The following is a 21853-nucleotide window of genomic DNA, read 5'->3' as shown; positions in this document are numbered from 1 at the left end:
GAATGGAGAGGGTATGGTTGGTTGTTGTAAATTTCCTGGTGTTGGAATCCTTTCTTCTTACAGCTGTACACGTAGGTCAGGTCATGAGGCTCCTGTAAACCTCCACAAGAGGAATGTTATTCTCTGTTCTGCAACATTTTATCTCTATATGAATGGAAAGGTGTTGTACCCTTAAAGGTCAGAGCCTGGAGAATGGGCTATCCTGTATATTTCAGGCAATAGGCAACATTCTTTTTTACAAAAGGTGCAGAACCAGCATGTCTAAGCACAGGCAACAGAGCACAGGGTTAGAGCTAAAGGAATAGATCTAATTACGGAGTCAGATTTCTTCTTCCCTTACAGGTCTAAATACCTATCTCTATATTAATGACTTCTGAATTTCTAGCTTCAGCCCACGGTCTCCTCTAAGATCAAGGCTCTTCTAGGAATTGGTTATTATCATCTTCCTCAGATAACTTCACAAGCTTCACAAACTCAATACATCTGAAACTCTTGACTTTTCACCTAAACTAGTTCTTCACAACTTTTCACTCTTGATAAATGACACTGGTCCTGTATAACAAAGGATTCCAAAATTTAATGGCTTAAAGCAACAATTTATTATTATGTCCCAAGATTTTGTGGGTCAGGAATTTGAGCAAGGCACAGTGGGGATCACTCATCACTCACTCCCCAGCTGAGGTAATACTGCTGGCTGGAAGCTGGGAAAGCTGGGGGCTGGGTGGGCACCTCCCTGTCACTCCTGCCCCTGCTCGTATCTCCAGCTGGTACCTCAGGCTTTCTCACAGCATGACTGACTCACGATAGTCAAACTTCCTGCTTAAAAGCTCAGGGCACTAAAGGCAATTGTCCCCAGAAACATGGGCAAGGTTTCTTCTAATCAAGCCTCAGAAGTTCCAGAATGTCCCTTTCTGCTGTATTTCTGAGTCAGACAATTTCAGCCCATTCAAAATGTGTGTGTAGTATGGTGATGGTGGTAGAGGTTATAATCTATCTTTTAATGAAGGGACTAGCAGAGTAGCCAAAAATTGTAGCCAAATTTCATCTACCACAGACATCATCACATAAATTACTCAGGCCTGCAATTTGGGATTAATCCTTAGTTCCTTCTTTCTGTGACCTCTAGTAAGTCTTGCTGTGCTTGCCTCCACGACTTACCCTGAATCTTTTCCTTCTGACGCTGCCATCATCTCTTCCTTGCAGATGCATCCTAACTCTTCACGGTTGTCTGTCTTGCCCTCCTATGATGTATTCTTCACCAAGAGGTCAGGGTGCAATCCAGGTACTTTGATTAAACCACTCCGTGGCTTGCTTTGACACTGAGAATAAAATCCAGATTCTTTCATGTGATCTAAAGGTCCTTCCTGATCTACCCCATTTCACTCTCTAACCTTATGTCAAACCATTTTACCCTAATTTATTACACTCAAGACCCACTATTCTTCACACAGTCTCTAGCATAGTGGTTCTCAACTGGGGGAAATTTTGCCCCCAAAAGGCATTTGGCAATATCTCCAGACATTCTTAGTTGTCATAATGGAGAAGGGGGTTGCTGTTGGCATGCAGAGGGTAGAGACCAGGGACGCTGCTAAATATCCTCCCAGGCACAGGGACCCCTCACATGAAAGGCTGATTCTGGTAAAAGATGAGAGGTATTTCTGTTTATCAACCAAAGTGGTATTAAACTGTGCAATTCACTTGGTCCCAGCAGCTTTGAAATACATGATTCTTTACGTATTTAAAAATGGGAGTTTTCATTATTTCAATTATTTGCATAAATTGAGATTTTACTACTAGTTTTATATCACATTTCAAATTTGGATAATTCAAAAGCATATAGAATGTACTGTTTGCCATTTCCAGTCTATCTCCTTTAGGGAAGAATGAACTAGCATCTCTCTCCACTGCTCCATCTGTTTTGGGGAGGTCTCAGGATGTGCTGAGAATGGCTCTCCTTTTGTTAGTTGGCAAATCCCTGCAGGTCTGCATCTTCCTCTGAGGCCTGATGACCACTGTTTTTTGGGATTTTTTTTACATTTTTTAAAATTGTTATAGTCATTTTACAATGTTGTGTCAAATTCCAGTGTAGAGCACAATTTTTCAACTATACATGAACATACATATATTCATTGTCACATTTTTTTTTTCGCTGTGAGCTACCACAAGATCTTGTATATATTTCCCTGTGCTATACAGTATAATCTTGTTTATCTGTTCTACATTTTGAAATCCCAGTCTGTCCCTTCCCACCCCCTGCCCCCTTGGCAACCACAAGTTTGTATTCTATGTCTATGAGTCTGTTTCTGTTTTGTATTTATGTCCCTTTTTTTTTTTTTTTAAGATTCCACATATGAGCAATCTTATATGGTATTTTTCTTTCTCTTTCTGGCTTACTTCACTTAGAATGACATTCTCCAGGGACATCCATGTTGCTGCAAATGTCGTTATATTGTCGCCAAGAGATGGAAACAGCCTAAATGTCCATCAACAGATGACTGGTTAAAGAAGATGTGGTATATTTATACAGTGGAATACTATTCAGCCATAAAATGACAACATAACGCCATTTGATGACCACTGTTGCTAAGGAATCTGATGTGACCTTAGGCTCTGAAGGTTGATGGTGCATTTGTCCTTGGTGTTTAGCCTGCTGCTCAATTCCCTTCTCCCTTACACTCCTTTTAGTACTTGCTATCATGAACTTACTCCAGTATTGTCCTTGACCCTGAAATGCATTTATCACTAGACTCTGAGCAATATGGACACACACACTTCAAACAATCTTAGATATGGATTAAGTTATTCCAGCAGAAAGATTTATGAATGCATCTTTCCCTGTCCACCTCTGCCCCCACTACATGCCCAGAAGAGTCTCTCTGCAAGGGGAAGTGACTAGCCACCTCTAGATAACACTAGTTACGCTAACATGATGCTTCTTCTGGCCCAGTTTGGAGAGGAAAACATGGGCACATACATGTGCATACCAACTGGCACCATGACTTCGAGTTTTTTTGAAAAAAAAAGCACAGAATGGTGAGGAACATCTATTTAATCACTTGTCTATTCTGCCTTTGGACATAAAAAGTACTGTTTGAGGTCAGTTTTCCTGAGTCTGACTGAGGTATCACTCGCAACTATGAAATCTGAAAGTTCGAGTAGGGTAGCCATGCAAGGCAATAGCTGGGTTTTTTTGCTAAGCTTTCATTTCATTCTTAGTTAAGGAATATTTTCAGGGACTATAACCTTTACAAAGCTATTGACACTTCAAGCTATACTCAAGATAGCTAAATGTAGAATAAAAATTTATTTTAAGCATCTGTGTAATACTTTGAAATACACACAGGATTTTTTCCTGCTTGGTTTGCTTAATATCTACACTCGGCAAGATCATCAAAGAAAAACTGAGCTCTTTTCTTTCAGCTGTTAGATGCCTGGTTTGTTAAGTAAAATCAGTCAATCTCATTAAACCAAGGAAGAAGAAGACTATGACCTCTTGTGGAGGGTAGCTGAAGCATTTTATTGCAGTAAGGATCATATAGCCAAAAGTATACAGACATACACATAATTAGCTTCTGTGATTCGCTGATCATAGCACCTAGAATTGGTTTCCCTGTCATTTGACCTCCTGTACCATGTATCTTCTCTGCTCGTAAGGCTTTTAAATACTGCCATGTGTTATGATTATTTATTCAGTGTATTTATTTAACATACTACATGACAGCCATTTGTTATGTGGCTAAGACTATGAATAAAACACACTTTCTTCCCTTAAGCAACTCATCGCCTACTAAGAAATTACATAAAAGTAAATACGTAATTACAATGGACTGTGAAAAGAGTGTTAACAGAGATTTGTACATAGTACTTTGAAAGCTCAGATGTATTGGTAATGTTTCAAAGCAACTTGTAAAATTTTGAAATTTGGTCATTTAAAAAAATTCTCTGTTTCCATTCCCATAATAACTTGAATTTATTTGAAAGGTCTTCAGTGTTGGTTTTGTTTCACTTTTGGTTTTGGTTTTGAATACTTCCTCATTGGGAGAACACATCCTCTTAAAGCACTATTTTTACTGAAGTATGAAATGTATACAGAAGGTGTTCCACACCCTAAGTTTATATTTCAGTGAAATATCCAAAGTAAAAAAGGCCATGAAGCCACATCCCAGAATAGTGTGCTGGAGATGGCTTGTACCTGCTTGTGAGATCCACCTGTTAAATAATTCAGAATTTTGCTGCTAGTTGTTCAAATGTGGGTAACTTAAAATTGGGCTGCAGGAGAATACTTAAATATTAGGAACATTGTTCCAGAAAGCAAGTGGCTAAACATTTACCGTCACAGATTAAGCACTGCAGATTAGTAAATACAGCATTAGCAGCATCCCTGAAGCCACTCCCATGTCTACTTTCAATCACGAGCTATTTCATTTAAGGGGTAACCACCAAATTGACAGCTGGTACTATAAGGTTAAATTTACTATTTAAGAATTGGCTGGCATGAGGAGAGAATTGATTCACGGGGGTCTGAAGCTTAAATGATTTGGGGACCCCCTTTAAATAAATACATAATTATAAATACAATACTAGCTTCAGGGCCTTAGATGGAATCTGAGCAAGTTAAAGGAGCTCTAGATTTTCTTCGTAGTGAGTCTAATTCGGCTAGGGTATGTATTTTCTTCTTTTTTGGTCTTGCTTCTATCATTTACCACTGTGTTTGAGAGATTCATCTATGTTGTTGCGTGGAGCAGTCTGTACCATTCATTGTTTGAATTTACCACAATGTATTTATCCATTCTACTGTTGTTTCTAATTTGAGGCTTCTAAAAATATTCCTGCTACAGACACATGTACATGCCTTTTGGTGCAGAAGTGTTGTGCTGTGTCAGGCATATGCCTGTGAGCGGCATTGTGGCATTATATGTTCAGCTTCAGCAGATCACGCCAAACAGTTTTTCCGAGTGGTGGTAAAAGTGTACGATCCCAACAGCAGTGTGTGGGAGCTCCAGTTCCACATTCCTGCCAAACCAGGGCAGTGTGAGACTTAAATATCATCGCCCTGGTGACCAGTTAGCTTTACCATATTTTCAAACAAATTTTGGCCTTTTGGATATTCTCTTTTGTGCAGTGTTTTGTGCATTTAAAAAACTGGATTATATGTTTTTAATGACTTATAGGAGTTCTTTTTATATTATGGATATGAGATTTTTCAGGGGTATATGCAATGCAAATATTTTCTCTCCCCCTGTAGTTTGGGTGTAACTCTTTTAAAGTTATCTTTAAATTTCCACAAAATCACAAACTTAGCTCCATTAAATCATTTTTAATAGCTAGTGCATTACACCTTCTGTTTATGATATCTTTGCCTTCCTCAAAATACTGAAGATATTCTGTTATTTTCTAAAAGCTTAATTGTTTTACCTTTTATTTACTGAAAAATATCTATCACTATGATGGAGGTTTTTTTTTGGTATCTCTTTTAGTTCTGTCAAGTTTTAGTTTATATAATCTGAATCCTTATTCACTGCAAAGAAATTTAGAATTGTATTACATCCCTGGTGGATTGATACTCCATCAGTGCTTCTTGCCTCAGAGTCTACCTTTTTTCATAAATGCTTACAGTAGTTTTATTTTATTTAATATTTACATTATAAATTTTCCTTCCTTTATTTTCAATCCATTTGCATCCTTATTTTTAAAGGATGTATATTATATCAAGTATTGTTTTTATCTGATCTGACAGACTGTCATTCAACAGGAGTTAGATTTAATAAAGCTACTGACATTTGGTTTTAAATCTACTATCTCATGATTTGATTTATATTTATCCAGTATGTTCTGTGTTCCTTCTGCCTTAGTCATTTTCTTATAGGTTACTGTAAACATTTTACATTTTTACCTATTGGTTTGTTAGTTATACATTTGTTTACTACTTGCATTGGTTGCCTTAACTTTTACAGCATGCATTTCTGACTTATTCTAAAGGGTTAGTACTTTCACCACTTTCCCTTCTACTCATTAGACTTTTGCTATTTTTTGTCATATATTTTATTATGCATATGTCTAAGTATCACAACATTCTTATTATTTTACACAATTAATGGCCATTTAAATTTAGTCACATATTCATCCTTTCCATAATTCTTATTTCTTCCTGAACCTCCAAGATTCTACTAGGTTCATTATTCCAATGTTGAATGTATTTTAACATTTATTTTAGTGCCTATCTATTGTCTTAATTACTGTAGCTTTAGAGTGACTCTTGAAATCAGCTTGTTTATGTCCTCCAGTATTGTTTTCTTCTTCAAACTTGTTTTGGCTCTTCTACATCTTTTGTATTTTTATGTAAATTTAAGGTTACCTTGTCAATTCCTAGAAGCATGTTATACTCCATTTTATTCTTTGATTTTGCTATTAGTTCTAATATCTTTTTTGAAGATTTCTTATTCACGTATATGATTATGTTGTCTGTGAACAAAAGTAGCGCACTTAATTTCTAATCTGATTCCTTTTATTTTCTTCAGTTGCACTGGCTAGGACCTCTAAAACTTTGTTGAAAGAAGACTATTTCATCCACTCTCAGTTCTTCCAATGTCTATTTTCTCAGACTCAGGGAGAAAGCGTTCAATCTTTTCCCTTTAAAAACTGACGTTAGCGGTCGGTATTTTACAAATGCCTTTTATTGAGGTGAGGGAGTTATTTTCTATTCCCAGTCAGCTGAGAGTTGTTATAAATAGGTGTTGAATTTTTCAAGCGTTTTTTATTTATATGAGAAAAGGAATAGTTAGGATGGAGAAGTGGCATGCCAAATTATCAGTGAATAAATATGTCCCATGCTACCACTATTTCAATTATATTATAAAATTCCTAAGACCCTTAGAGTTTTTTACCAGCAGAATCTTTTTTGACATGTAAACTGTCCATTTTCCAGAGTGTCTAAAGAATGGAAAGAGATCCACAGTGAACGCAAATATCAGAGAAGTCATGTGTTAGTATAAGGCTTTTTGTATCATAAACAAGACTGGAACACAGTCGCCCACAGTTCTAGCCTACTGCTGGCCCTAAGAAAGTACAGTGGCTCAGCAGTTGGAAAGCTTGGAGTTGCTATTTTTGTGCAGAGATTTCAGACCCATGGTGGGAGACTGAGACATCAACTGAGTTTGCCTCTTTGGATGGTAAATGACTTGCTACTTTGCAGTGTGTTTAGTGTGGGAACCCTGTGAGGACACGCAGTCGCAATTACCAGTTACGGCACGGAGGCTTTGAGCTATCCTGAATGCGGGTTCCCACTGCTTCCACGGCTTTCTTTCACACTGTTTAACCTTACTTTCCCCCTTTAACTCCCTTTTCTAACCTTTACTGAATCCTCTTTTTCTTCTGACTCCTTTAATATCTGTGGACCTCATATTTCTGTCTTAGCCCTCGTTTCTTTCTCTGCATAATCTTTCTGGTCGTTCTTTCTGGAGTTCAGTATTAGATTTATTAGATACATTTGATACTACCTTCTCACATCTGTGTCTCAGAATCAAACTTTTCTACTGAGATCCAGAATTGTATCTTTGTTTCCCTGACATCTCAAATGTGTCCACATTGGTACCTCGAATGCACAACTCATGGTGCCATCATTTACTTTTCTTCTGCTGCCTGTATCTCTTTAGTCTTGAAGTCCTATCAGTCACATTTCTTGCACTTGTCCCCTCCTCTCCATCTGAACTGGTTCTTGTCATTTCTCACACAGACCATTATAGTAACACTTCAAAAAGTCTCCCTGGCTCTAGCCTTCTCCTTCTTCAATTTATCCACCATGATGTCTTACTTCCGACATCAAGAATTAGGGCTCTGAAGCACAAATCAGATCCTATTACTCCACTTTTTAAACCTTCCAATGTTTCTCCGTTGCCTAGTCCATAGCATTCATATTTGTGTGCTCACAAGCCCCCCTTTGACCTGGCACCTTGTCCACTTCTCCAGCGGAGTTTCCACTCATTTCACCTGGTGCCCTTAGAAGTGAGCTCATTGTGTTTCTTCACACCCCTTGGCTGTGCACATGCCTCTCACTCTGAAACAGTCCTCTACTTCCTGTCCACTGGTCAAACCCCTACTCTCCATTCAAGAATCAGTCTAAACCCTTCCTGTGCAAAGCCCTGGGTAGAAAGTGTATGTATGTCAGGCTATCACTGTCTTCCTCCTCAAAGACACATATTAGCATTACCATATGTAGTTCTTTGTTTACTGGTCAAGTTTTTAAAAAGAGTTCTTTTCCTAAAGGAACACGCAGACTATAGTTAAATACCCATGACTCAGCTCAATGCCTGGCACACAGGAAGTAATCAATAAAGAGTGTTAAATAAATACATAGACACATACATTTTTGGCTTTAAAATAATTAAGTATATTCCCTCTTCCTGCTATAGTAGGAACAGTAGTTTACAAATATCTCAGTCACTTATTAATTTTATTTGCTCATGAGATTAACAGCGTTATGGCACTTGAAGCTGGTGGGGCAGCTACCGTACTGGGGGAGGGCTAAGGGATAATAATGTTGGATTTCTTGTGCTTATTGGTATTTTTAAGAATAATTAAAAATTATTTTTCTCTTCTGGTTAGTGTCTTGCATGCCCAGATTGATGTTGAGAAGTCTTTCTTTGGTTAGATTATAAAAGAATCTTTAAATCCTCTGGGAAAAATATTTAGTTGTCTTTTTTTTTTTCGAATATAAATAAGAGCAAAAATCTGTATTTTTTCAGTAATCTGTACAAAATTTGTACTTTTAATACTGTTACATATCCAGGTTGGCCTGAAAATTATTGCTGATTTTTAAACAGTGTAGACTCTGCAGGTCATACAATGATGTATTTTCTTAGTTTCTGTTCTGGGATCTGGCACTATAACAAACTCAGGGAGGTGAAGTGGGGGCAGCTGGTTTTATTTAACAGAAGAATCATGTTATACAAAGAACAAAACAATTGCTTCAGACAAGGCATGTAAGAATTTGGTTAGATCTGACTCAAATGGAAATAAAATAAGCTAATTTTGATTCAAAAGCCGCAGACTTTGCCTAGTTGTGAAATGAAGGGGTCTTGAGGTTGTCGTCATGGCAACCAGCACTGAGAAAGTTAAGCTTTGAGTGCCCTTGTCCTCCATCATTGTCAGGTTAGAGATCCCCTAACTGGAGGAATGGTGTTGGCCAGTTGGTATTAAGAAGTCACCAACTGGACCATTTACCACTGTTACATTTGTGTTTTGTGTAATTAACTCATGGTTGTTTCTTAGGTTACCTCTTACCAGGTTACAAATAGGAACTGCTTCCAATATCAAACAGAAAGCTTTTTTTTTTCTGCCTTAAAAAAAAATTTTTTTTTGCTAAGGATTTTTTCAATTCATCGCATTTCTGCATGGGCCTCTGTTTGCTTTGGGGAGCAATTAGTTCTGGTCTTACCATAAAAGATGCCTGTCCTTTACCTCTCTCTGTCCCTGCCTTGGTTACTCCCTTAACAGTCCCATATAGTAAGCTGTCAACGTGGTGAGAGAGAATTAATGGCATAATGACTTTCTTAAAGTAGGGAAGAAACTGAGGGGACACACATTCTCTTTCAGGAAGTTTGCCAGAAGCTCCTTTCAGTAAAGATTAGATCTACCGCACTTAAAAAGGCTCTTTTAAGGAGTTGGCAGTGGTTTCTGAAACAGAATTTTTGTTCCTGTTCTAAATCCCTCCTCTTACTTGTCTACTATGCACACCCTTTTCACCATCCTCCCCACAATAAGTATACAGTGAACTATGGATTGCTTGTTAACATTGCTTAACGACAGTTACGTTAGGAAAGAATGTTGGAAACATTTAAAAAGTGGAATAATAATATAATTTTCAAGCCCTTAATGTGAGACTTTTGCTAAACACTTTATATACTACTAGTTCTTTTAATTCTCAGTAATCCAATGAAATGATATTATCATCATCTTCATGGGAAAAATGAGGAAACTGAGTCTTGGGAAGGTAGAACAGCTTGTTACAAGGTCAACAACTAGCATATGAGGGAACTAGAGCTTGAACACAGACTCTCTGGCTCCGAAGTCTGGGGCTCTTAACCGCTCCACTGCCTCTCAATATCAGGTCTTTAGGGAGTTAAGCTCTTAGGTTGATGTTAATATGTTACTTTTCTTCTGAATAATTCCTTTTGGCTTTCTATTTCTTATCAGGCCGAATTCATATTAAATGCCTACTATGTGTTGACCAGAAATAGTCTTTAGATATTTTTCAGACATTTCTCCAGCAAAGATGGAGTTCTCTGCTGATCTTGAATAAACCCCAGTCAGGGTCAGCAACAGTGTCAAACTGTACAAGCCCCCACCTGCCAAGGGAAGGAGGATGCTTTGATGGAACGGAAGGGACGCTGGGAGGGCTCTACTGAACAAAGAGTCCACGGCTTTCCCTTGGCTGAGTCCTTGTCAGAGAAGAAAGTCTGCACTTCTTTCCTATGTTGGGCTCTGCTGTTGTCATAATGTGAGAGCTTCCCCTTCTTGTCTCCCAACTCTATTTAACTTAAGTTTCTATTTTATTAATTTTTAACATTTCCTCCTCTTGATCAAGATCTTTCTCTGAGAGCATCACTGATCAAGAGTCAGGCTTTCTGACCCTCAATGTCAGGAAGGACTTTTCCTGGGTGTAATGTTTCACGCTGGAGGGAGAGTGCACACATAAGAAACCTATTAAGGTCACATTTGAGTAACAAGCAGAGGTAGGAGGGACAACTCTCATTTTTTTTTTTTTTAAGTCTCTGTGTTACCAAGATCATAAATACTGGAGATTATCTGAGGCATTACATTATCATAAATGGTCTGATAGCAAAATTCCAACAGGCCTGGTCTGGATATCTTGGGAGAACTGTCTCACCAGATGTGTGCTTTCAGGTCACCAGGTGATGTGTGGTGGTCTCAGGGTCAGTTAGCAATACTTGATAGAGGCCTTTCCGTCAATTAAAGAGCATTTTCTAGAGATGTCTTTTCCAATAGGTGAAATTTCCAAGTTGCAAAGGTGATGCCTAAGGTCTTCATCTCCCATGGGTACACTGTGAAAAGATTGCTTCAACAGAATATGGTCTTTTTAATAGAAACAATTAGGCTTTTTGCAGTATTGAAGTATCTCTTCTTTTATCAGTTGTGGGTCAAAAGAAGCAGGAGCCAAGGCATTGGGAATCTTGTGACTACCTCAAAGGGTAAGAGTTTAAGAGTTCCAGAACAGGTGGATCTTAGATTTAGAAGGACCAGTGGCACTGCTTTTGGCCAAGGCATTTGGAGGGCCTCCACAAATGTTGCCAACTGAGTCTTAGTAATATTGTTAGTGTGTTCAGCTAGCCCAGAGGACTGATGATGGTAAGCACAGTGAAAGTTTAGTAAAACCAGCCAAACAGCACAGATTTGTTGAAGCATCTGGCCAGCAAATGGGTTCCTCTATCACTAGGAAGCTCATGAGGAGTTCTCTAGCTAAAGACAATCTTTTCCAAAAGGACTTTAGCTACAAAATAGGCAGTACCCTGACCGCAAGGGAAGGCTTTAGTCTACTGTGAAAAGATACAGATCATGACTAAAACATATTTACATCCATAACACAGAGGAAGTTGTATAAAATCCCTTTCCCAGACTTTGAATGGTCCATTAGGAAGCTGATAATGTTTGGGAGTAGTATGAACACTTCCCTGGGTTATACTTTGGATAAGTGGGACAAGTGAGGAAGCCACCATCTGTGGCCTTGTTAAAAACATTTCCCATCAATACTGATTTGTGAATGCTATCATTTTGCCAGTAGACCAATGGTTTAATGCATGTACAACGTATCTCTGATCAGTATAAATGTTGGCAGTTTTGTCCTTGGCTAAAGCACAAGCCCACAAAAGAGCATATAACTCAGCCTCTTGGCTGAGGTAGCCGTAGGGAAAGAAGCTGCCCAGCAACATCAAAAGGATTCCTAACAGCATCATATCCAGCACAGTGTTGGTCACTATCACCTTGTCATCAACTAACAGCGAGCTGTGAGAAGTCAGCATCACCTAGTGGAATTTCCGGGTGGTGGGCTGTCAGTGTGAACCAGTCCTGACATACTGTGTTAACAATGGAGGGGAGAAGAGTAGCAGAGTTAGGGTGATTAACATGTGGACAAGTCAGAGTGTTCACCTAGCTTCTCTCAAACTCAGGTGCAGTCATCCACGGAGAAAGCGTACTCAGTCTAGACTCTAATTGTCCAGTTTTTGGAAAAGATCAATTCTGCCTCATTAATCACTAAACAGGCATAGTCTCTCCTATTCTTCAAAATTGCCTCCCTGAAATTCACCAGACTTCTGCAAAACCACTATTATCCATGACAAGAAACACTCAACTTCCTAAGTGAGTACCATGTTTGTATATCAGCCAAAGCTAGAGAGCCCCGTTGTCACTATGAAAATTAGTTTCCTTTTCCCTTGAGGTAAATTGCAGAATCTTGCAAGTAATATAAAATGTGACCTATGCTCCATATGATAAGGGAAATATCTCCAGTCATCCCGATTGCTCAACAAGACAGTCTGACTTTTTCACTCATATTTTAATTGCTGTAATGTCAGCCTCAAAGCTCATTAAGTTTTTTTAAGGCACCGCATCTTGGGTGTAAAATATTTTTACTGAAAAAATGAATTTTTTCCTGCCTCGAGAATAGCTCCCTAATTAGAAGCACATACCATTATGCAAGTATATCACATTAAACATACACTCTGATGAATTGATAATTCATCTCAATCTCAAATTATAATCACTTTATTACCTTTCTGCAATGAAGAAAGCTCCAGTGAAAGGAGAAAAGCACCAAGATAGTTTGAAAAATTGGACTGTTCTTGGCTCACTTAGGTTTCCTTGACAGTCATGGTAGCCTACATGGTTTATAATTTATTTTTTCTCTTATTCCTTCAGTAGCCAGTAGGCATTTGAACCTGCTGTCTCTAACCTGCCACCCTACTGAGACTCTTACATAACTATTAAATACTTTTGAGATTATTGCAAAATAATATTTAATGTTTGAAGGAGCTGTAAGAAAAGTTACACCTGTCATCATTAAAATGTCCTCCATTTATTCTGCTCACTATGGTGTTTATATGAAGAGCATGGTCTGTATCTTCCTGCAGACACTAAACAGTGGCAGCAGAGAATGATCGTCTGCTATTGTCACAGAATCAGCAGTTTTAGGCAGCATATAATACATTAGCTTTCAAATTCTCTTCATTAGAAACTCTCCAAGTTTAATTTATTCAACTGTACAGAGGTTAAAGATCTGCTAGTAAAGCACTCATCATTAACAGTGATTATTCATCGTCACGTTTGAGTAGGAAAATTCCATTTCTGGAGATTTTCTTGCTGAGGAGAATTAACGGGAGCTGAGAAGTCACAGTGGAAGCTCTAGGCCACAACTCTAAAGCTTGAGATTTTAACATGCAGAGGAATCTAAGAGTCCTGGCCAGCTGGGCAGAGTCAGGTCTTTGTCAGCGTAGAGAGGCAGAGGGAAGGGCAAGAAGGGAGACAGGAGTGACCAAGGGCAGGGTGGCCCCAGCTTGACTAAACTTTAGACAGGTATCTTCCTGACTAGAGGCCGCTGACTTCCCTTTTCTTAGAGAAACTTGCAACTGTAAATTCTTTCTCTGTCCCTCTGAGATGTAAATCATCTACAAACCAGGAAAGTCTTTCTCAAGGACCTGAGAGGCTTCCCTTTGAACTATGACCCTCAAGAAAGATGTTCTAAGCACTTGAGAAGAATCAGTAAGGCTGGGATCTGTCTCTCAAAGTGGATTCTGTTGACCACTTACATAAGAATTACTTGGATAATTAATGAAGTGCAGATTTCTGGATCATTCCAGAAAGTCTTAAACTATCTAGGCATGGGCCTCAGAATCTCTTGTAAGTCCCTCAGTCTGTCTTCTACACACGAAAGTATGAGTATAATTGCTGTATAGCAAGGAACTACAGTAAGCTTCATAATAAAAAAGTAGACTATGATGCAAGTGATGAAACAGAGAGGACTGGAAACAACAGGAAGGAGAATTTTAACTCTTCTTTTTATAATGATAAAAGCAGACAGGTGGAGGTTTTTCAAGTGATACTGTCCTGAGAGAGAAAAGAAATCTTAAGTCACTTGACTTTTCTCCCTATGTGTGGTTTTTCCCATAAAAGACCTCATCAACTGAGAAGGTATTGTCCTCATAACATTTTCTATTGAAGGAAATTCCAGAATTTTTTTCACTTGTTCATCAGAATATACATGATTATGTTTGGCAATGCTCCTTTGGAAATCATTCTGAATTTCTTACTGCAGTTGAAATTTATTTCTTCTTGTTCAAGCCATTAGGATTGTGGGAAACTAGTGATAGTTACAGGAGAAAAAGATAAACTTCTTCCTTTTATACTCACTGTTCTAAGTGAAAAATTACATTTTTAAAAAATATTCTTTGATTTGTAGAGTAAGGAAAAAAGTGTCCTAAACCAGGTTACAGAGAAGTGTCACTGGTCGACTGATTTTCAGCACAGTGATTTAGTTAATTTTTGGAGGCCCATTTCTGGGAAAATGTGTCCTTTCCCTGAATCCTCTCATCGCTGTAATTAATAACTCCCATCTCTTTAAAATCTATTCCGAAGGAAGGCTCTGCTAGTATTTACATGAGCGAGTATGAATTTATTATATCCCTGTGTTTCTTTCCAATAGTTTCACTTTAGGAAATTTTCCACTGTGGAGTCAAACCTTTTCCACCATTAGTGAGGGGAGAGTCATTCTAGAAGCCGGAAGGCCTTTTTAGTGCCTCTAAACTTTACCTGTTTCCTCCTACCACACCACCGTCTCTAAACATTTCCCTGAGGAAACAAACAAACAAACTCTATATCCCAGGCCCTTCTCCTTGCTAGAAATAAAGTAGCTCCTCCTTAGTACTCAGTATGAGAAACGGTGAAGGAAAAGAGGCAGAAAACCAAGTAAGGGGAATGTAAATAAATAGCCTTCCAGCTTCGGACATTTTTCAGTCTTTGTTTTCCTTTTTTTATCCCCCCATTTCCTCTCTGCTATCAGAAGATGAAGCATTTGAATGTGGATTTTCCCTGCCACAGCTTCCTACCTGTGTGGGTAAGAGATTCCTGGCCTGGAACGTGGGACCCTTGGATCCTCTATGACCTGAACGAGCACTACAAGTGAGATGCCACTCTCTGCCCTGACTTCGGATGGAGAACCAGCAGAAAGCGAGACTGCCAGTCAGCTCCGCCACTCACACAAGTCTTCTAATAATTAGCAATCACTGGGGGAAATACAGGAAACCGTAAGTAGGTTAAATTGCTTTTTTGTTTTAATGCTCTTTGTTTGCACTCGTCCTGGTTTGGAAAGCCCCCTCGGTGCCGTGAGGCTGCACTGCAGCCTTCGGTACAATTAAAGGCTCGGGAAGAGACTAAGGCTGAAAGAGCTCTCTCAGACAGAGCCTTTTAATTTAGGGGTGGGTGAGCTGGGGCTCTGTGACACACTGAGACGGGGAGGGACACTGTGCCTCAGACAGTAAGGTAGCATGTGGGGTTTTCCAGCCGCCCAGAAGATGATCTTGTGCATGTTCAGAGAAATGAACTTTGGAGGTTTTCTCTGCTCTGCTTCCAAATTGCCTAGGTAACTTGTTTTTTTCTAATAAAGCCAAAGATAATGAAGTTTTGCTGCTCAGTATCATAAAATGCCTGGCAGCATGATGAAACTCTAAGTGGCTATAAATAGAGAGATGGAGTGCAGACCAGAGGTTTGGGCAGGTGATCAGATCCAAAGAGGAGCCATGGGCTCAGAAGCCAGACAGGAATAAGGAAAGGAATAAGAATTTTGCATCTGGGCAGAACCTGAGAAGTATGGATGCAAAGGTCGACTGTAGCCTTCACACCTGGCAGAGTCATCCATTTTTTTTCTTCAGCATTTATTGAATAAGTACTATGTGCCAAGTGTTTTACTACATTCAGGGGCTACTTAGGAGAATAACATGTGGTTATTATCTACAAGAATATGGAGACAGAAATGTAGGAACTGATCATTACATCCAAATAGGATCCAAATCAATTAAAAATACAGAATACAAGTAAAAACCGGCACTTGCCATCTGTCTCTGCAAGGATTAAGTCCCAAGCGATGGCAGTTGCTGACCTTCAACACACCCTGAAAGGAGTTCAGGGTGGAGATCGGGAATGAGACCAGCACTCTGTGCTCTGGGAAAAACCCGCAGAACAAGCCTCCAGACATATTTTCAGGAGAGGATTTTATGAGCCCAAATTCTTGCATCTTCTCATGTATAGAAAAATAGTAAACTCATTAACGGAGACATCTGCTCCTCATGACTAGTGACAACCTCCTCATGACTAGCAGCAAGCCTCTGCCAAGATGTGTGCCTGACTGCATGCACCCTCCATATACTACTGACCCTCCCCCTACCTGTCTGAGATGCTGTCTCCCAGGCCTATAGTCCTCATTTTGCCCAATGGAAAACTTAACTCTCACGTGTGCATTTTCTTCAGCCAACACTGCCAACCTTGAAAGTATGGTGACGTTTTCATAACTTGTACATGGGAGAGAAGTGTTTGAAAAATATTAAGGCTAAAAACGAAGCATTAAAGTTGTATGCCCTGTGTTTTAGTCTAACATACACAAGCATAAATATTGACTCCTACTTTCTCTCTCTCTGTACACATCTCCAGAATTCCAGTTGAAAGATTTTAAGGAAATAAGTGAGATGAGAAGAGTAGACTGATCTACTGGAATATCCATCTGCAACATACCCATGAAAAGTGATCTCCTGAGGAATATTTTCAGGTAAATTGGAACCATGAGAATTTATGATGATTCTAAGTGGAGAGGTTGTCAGTATGCTGCTTGAGCTTTTGTTATTTAAAATTAACAATTTCATTGTGTATTACATTCAAAAGTAGCTCTAATGTAAAATGCAACTATATTAGCTATCAGAGAGTTCAACAGTCTCCTAGTTATTACTTTCTATATAGAATACCAGCTAACTCCTTGAAGGGATTTGAAATAGCTGCACCACTGACCTCATCAATATCAAATAATAATCTGCTGAAACCTCCAAAATAAGCAAATAGGTAATATGATAAATTGCAAAAATGGACATAGTCTTTCTTCCCTCCATTTGCACTATAACTATGATGCTCTTCTCAATGAGAGGGGGAGTCCACTTTCTACCCCTTGACTCTGGTTGGATGCTGGGATCTGCTTTGGCTATAAGAATGTGGTAGAATGAAGATGTGCCAGTTGAGTCTAGGACTCTACAAACTTTGCGTGCATGGCTCCCCCAGCCCCAGCTGGCTGCCACAGACATGTGAACAATCTCTAACTGGCTGCTGGAGGTTAAGAGACCACATGGAACTAAGACCAGTATAGTTTACCCATTCCTTACCCCAATTAGCTGCGAATTACTGATAGTTCAGTGAACCTAGCTGAGAACAACAGAAATCCATAGCTGAATCCAGCCTGAATTGCCAACCTACAAAATTGTTTATTATGTAAATAGTTGTTTTAAGCTGCTAGATTTTAGAATAGTTTGTTACACAGTAATAGCTAATTGCTACAGGAAATGAACAGATGAACCACAGAATAGATTTCTTTAGATAAAGTAGCTTTACCTGCCAAATCTGTAAAATCAGTAGCAAATAGAACAACATTATAAAATACCCATCAAATCTTACTAAAACCAAGAGAACTAGAGCAATTTTGGTAAGTAACCTCACAGTTATATTCACTGAAATTATATTTTTCTGATTTATTATTTACATAGAAAAATTTCCAGTAAAAATATTTTTCATTGCTTACGAACAATCATTATTGTTCCTAATCTAGTAACCCAGAAATAATGTAATAATAAATTACATAAAAATGTATGTCCAGTTTTTCAATTTAAATGTTCAATTTTCTTTATAGCAAATGAGAAAAATCCTTTCTTCAGTGTAGATAACTCTACCTAAGCAAATAGTAGATCAGTGTACAGACGCTGTAGTAAAAGAGCAAGTTCTAATCCTAGTCCTAACAAACTATGAACTATTTGTCTCACCCATGAATGAAAGTGAATAAAGCCTCTGTCCACTAGCCTTAGATGGTGGCTATTAAGATGAAATGAGATGGTTCATCTTACAATACTTCATAAAACATAGAGCACTGTGTAAGTGTAAGGTGATATCACTCCATTACATCAGGGGAATAGCCTTTCTTCTGGGCTGAATAAACACAGAGAGAAAGGAGAAAGAACTAGTCCCTATTAAAAATTAATCACTTTATTTGGTGAGATACAGAAAGCACTCCCTGGCCCTCTCCTGAGAAGTTGAGGGGAGACCGTCTGGTGGCCCCTCCAAGCATTTCACAATCAATCTCACATTTCATTAATCAGCCATGGGCATTTAAAAAGGCCACCTGTCCTCTTCTAGTTGTTGCTTAAAATGAAAAATGCTGCCCTGGGTGACTCTTTGATGATTAATTTAAATATTTATTACACTATTTCTCATATTGTCATCAATCCCCCACCAATATATAAAGTCAAAGGAGGCTTATAAAAATGTTATGTTCAGTAAAGACAACAAGGGGGAAGGAGGGGAAGAGAGCTGGGGAGAGAGAGAGGAGGGGAGGGCAAGTGTTTTTGGAGCAATAAACTTTTCAAATGCATTTCTCCTGGTAAATCATGGTTTTTAATTTTTAGGAGAACCAGTTGTTAACTATGGATTTCATGACTTGCTTTGTTTTTTAACTGTTAGTTTATCTGTTTACCTCTGAATGAAGTCCTGATCAAATTGCAGTTTTGGTTTCTATGTCCACAGGGACCATTTTCCATTGCCCTATAGCAGGGTTGAATGCTGAGCCCCTACTCCCAACCAGCTGTGATAAGAGTATGTGAGCCCAGGGGTTTGTGTTCTCATATTCTCCCTCCTCACTCTGTCTCCCTCCCTCCCAAGTTCCAGATTCCTTGATTTCTTTAACTGTTCCAAAAGATTTGCCTAAAGATTTGCAAAAATAATACTCCAAATTAACATCCCTGGGAAAGTTCACAAAGATTCATTGTAACAATCGCTCAAGTGACCACTGATAAATCCTCTCTGAAGGTAGCATATCATAGACTGGAGGCATTTACGAAATTTAGATTACCCTAATGGAAAATTGAGAGAAGGACAATGACAGTGAGAGTGGTTTTGGTTCTAAAGATGGACTTAATAGATATCACAGTTGGGGCAAGGGATGACCCCAGATAGGAGGTAATATGGATGGATCAAATTAAAACAATTTCCAATACAGGAACAACAGCTCAAAGAGGATGTGCTCATAATTGTGAATCATCCAAGCCAATTTGGTTGACAGCACAAGGTAGAGCTTAGCAGCTTCTGGAATCCGCTTTACAGCCCAGTCATTACCTGGCATGGACCCAGGTCTCAAGCTTCAGTTCCAGTGGATTAGAAGTCTGCCTTCAGTTACATCTCGAGTACTTTCACTTTATTTTATGGGGGAAGGTGAGCTAGGGAAAAGTCAAATCACATACTGGTCTGAAAGGTTAAATCTCCAGCAGAGATTTAAAGGCAATGGGAGAGAAGGGTCCTCTGAGGGTATTTTGTGTGAGATGACCTGGAACAGATCCTCTGACTCACAATAACCAGTTACTCCCTACACCTTGCTCTTTTTGAGCAGAGAGTATCAACAATCGCAGTTCCTGCAGGATTCAGTCATTTTAGCAGACACCCAGATGTGAAATGGGTGCTGATTACGCTTGGCACGTGAATAAGATATTCTTCTTACATACGATGGAAGAACAATTCCAAATTCAAGGTACAGAGGCTCAAGGAAATAAATCAAAACCAAACAAAGCTCCCATGTTTGTTGAAATTTTGGTAACTGAATCACATCTAGCCTTTCTTTCGGCTGCTCTAATAGCTGCCAATTAGAAGGAAACTCTAGCCTCTCTCTTGTATCTGAGCAGTAATCTATAGGGTAATTACATGAGCCCTGTGGTGAAAGTTTAGCTAACAAGCTTTTTTCTGCAGGGTGAAAAATTTTGCTTGTGGCAAGGTCTCACTATGATATCAAAAAATGAATCCCATGTATTCTGTGGTTGAATTAATACATCCATTTGAAACTATTATTCTGCCTGTGAAAGAAATAGGCCCTCTTCATTCACATCTTGTGATTTTTGCCAATTTGTTTTTCAACTCCTCGCTACAACTTTATGTAAACCAGAGGCTTTAGAGTAATAAACAGACTGCCACTGCACTCCAAAAGGGAATGATTAAAATAGGCCCCCCAAAATTAATTATCACCGCCTATAATAAAACTGTACACACAATTTTTGGTGTATACTGACAGATTTTGAACTATATCAGAAAGTTGACTTGACAGAAAATAATATTTCTTAGTAAACCATTATTTAATAAAAGATTTTGGGGATGAAAACGTGTTTACTTTACCTTCAGTCACTTTGGTTCCATTATCTATTCTTCCTTATAATTGACTTGCCTTAAAATATGGTTCCATTTGATAGATGGATAACTTTGTTATCTAAAACCTACTTTGGCCCAATCGAAAAGGTATGAAACTAGAAGTTAAACTTACGTTCTCAAACTGGGTGGTGTCAAAATAAAACCATAGAATGTCCTTGAGTCTCAAATGCATTATTTGAATAATGACAAAAATACCAACATTGTTGTAGGAAGTAAATGGTATAAACTTCAAAATATATTTTACAATTACAAGTGCAATGTAAGTATTGGTTAACATAGTATTGTAATAATCACAATAAACACAGTATCCTTTTAATGGAAAAAAGGGACAAACGAGCAATCTTATTCCCCATTTTATAGCTGGAACATACCTCATGCTAGAGTTCACTAGATGAGTATAATCATAATGAAAAATGTGCAGCCTTTGTGTTTGTATTGTACAAGAAAGGATTCTTTGATTAACTTCCATGCCACAACTACCTACTGAACCCAAACTCTACCCTACCATTCAAGTCATAATCAATTAGAAAAAGAAGGGACATCATTAAGTTGCCAAAGGCACGTGAAATGACTTGACACTGGAAATCTCCCCAGCTAAAATTTCTCTATATTAGATAGATACTAACAGATCCATCAATCCAATCTTGTAAAGAGTTTGAAATGAGTCATAGAGAATGGGTCACAGAGTAATGACACAGGAGCTGAGGGACCTGTTAAGTGGTGTCCATAAACAGAGATCTTAGGCAGTAGAAGGCATGAGGCCATAAGAAAATTGAAGCCATGGGTAACAAAGGCCAGAGGCTAAGAAAGGAGTGGAGAATTCAGTAGTTGAGAGTGTAAACCATGAGGTAGATAGGTATAACTGGCAGTAGGAAAAAAAAATAAGCAGTGGAAGCAGAGATAGAAAGTTCTTACCACTATGTAACAGAATAAGAAGTTACAAATTCTTGGTGCTGAAGGGACAGCAAGATAATTTAAAAAGCCTGCAGCATATAATAAACCATGGCTGATTAAATTTGACTAGGCTTTTGAGCCAACTCCTTGTTCTTCGTTGATGGGGATTAGCCAATAACTGCCATAAATTAAGTCAGTATCTCCAGTCTTTGCAACCTAAGAAAGCTTACCGTGGCACAATAGGACTTTGGCAGTGAGATCCATGTTCTTTACCTCTGAAGTTAGACAGTATGTTCATAATATACCTAGGGACCAGTTTGTGGCTTTTCCAAGACTCTTACTCCCTTTTTGTTCAGCTAAATTTAAAAACAAAATAAATGAAACCTCCAAATATCTAATAAGAGCTAACCTCAGATTATCTAATCTAAAAATTATGAGTTGATCCTTCAGGTTATAACCT

General features: G+C 38.6%; 1 long non-coding RNA gene across 3 annotated transcripts in view; it reads left to right on the top strand.

The window, feature by feature from the left end:
• The window catches only part of LOC123615924 (uncharacterized), a 349023-nt gene that overhangs the window by 307590 nt on the left and 19580 nt on the right, over positions 1–21853 (top strand). For all 3 annotated transcript variants that reach the window (XR_012498960.1, XR_012498961.1, XR_012498959.1), the window contains exons 3-4: positions 15068–15311; positions 16711–16825. This is a non-coding gene — a long non-coding RNA (uncharacterized LOC123615924). The remainder of the gene's footprint in view (positions 1–15067; positions 15312–16710; positions 16826–21853) is intronic.

Source organism: Camelus bactrianus, chromosome 15 (genome assembly GCF_048773025.1).
Source record: "Camelus bactrianus isolate YW-2024 breed Bactrian camel chromosome 15, ASM4877302v1, whole genome shotgun sequence".
NCBI classification, from domain to species: domain Eukaryota; kingdom Metazoa; phylum Chordata; class Mammalia; order Artiodactyla; family Camelidae; genus Camelus; species Camelus bactrianus.
Note: the sequence above shows the minus strand (reverse complement) of the source record. Positions and strands in the feature narration are given on the sequence as shown.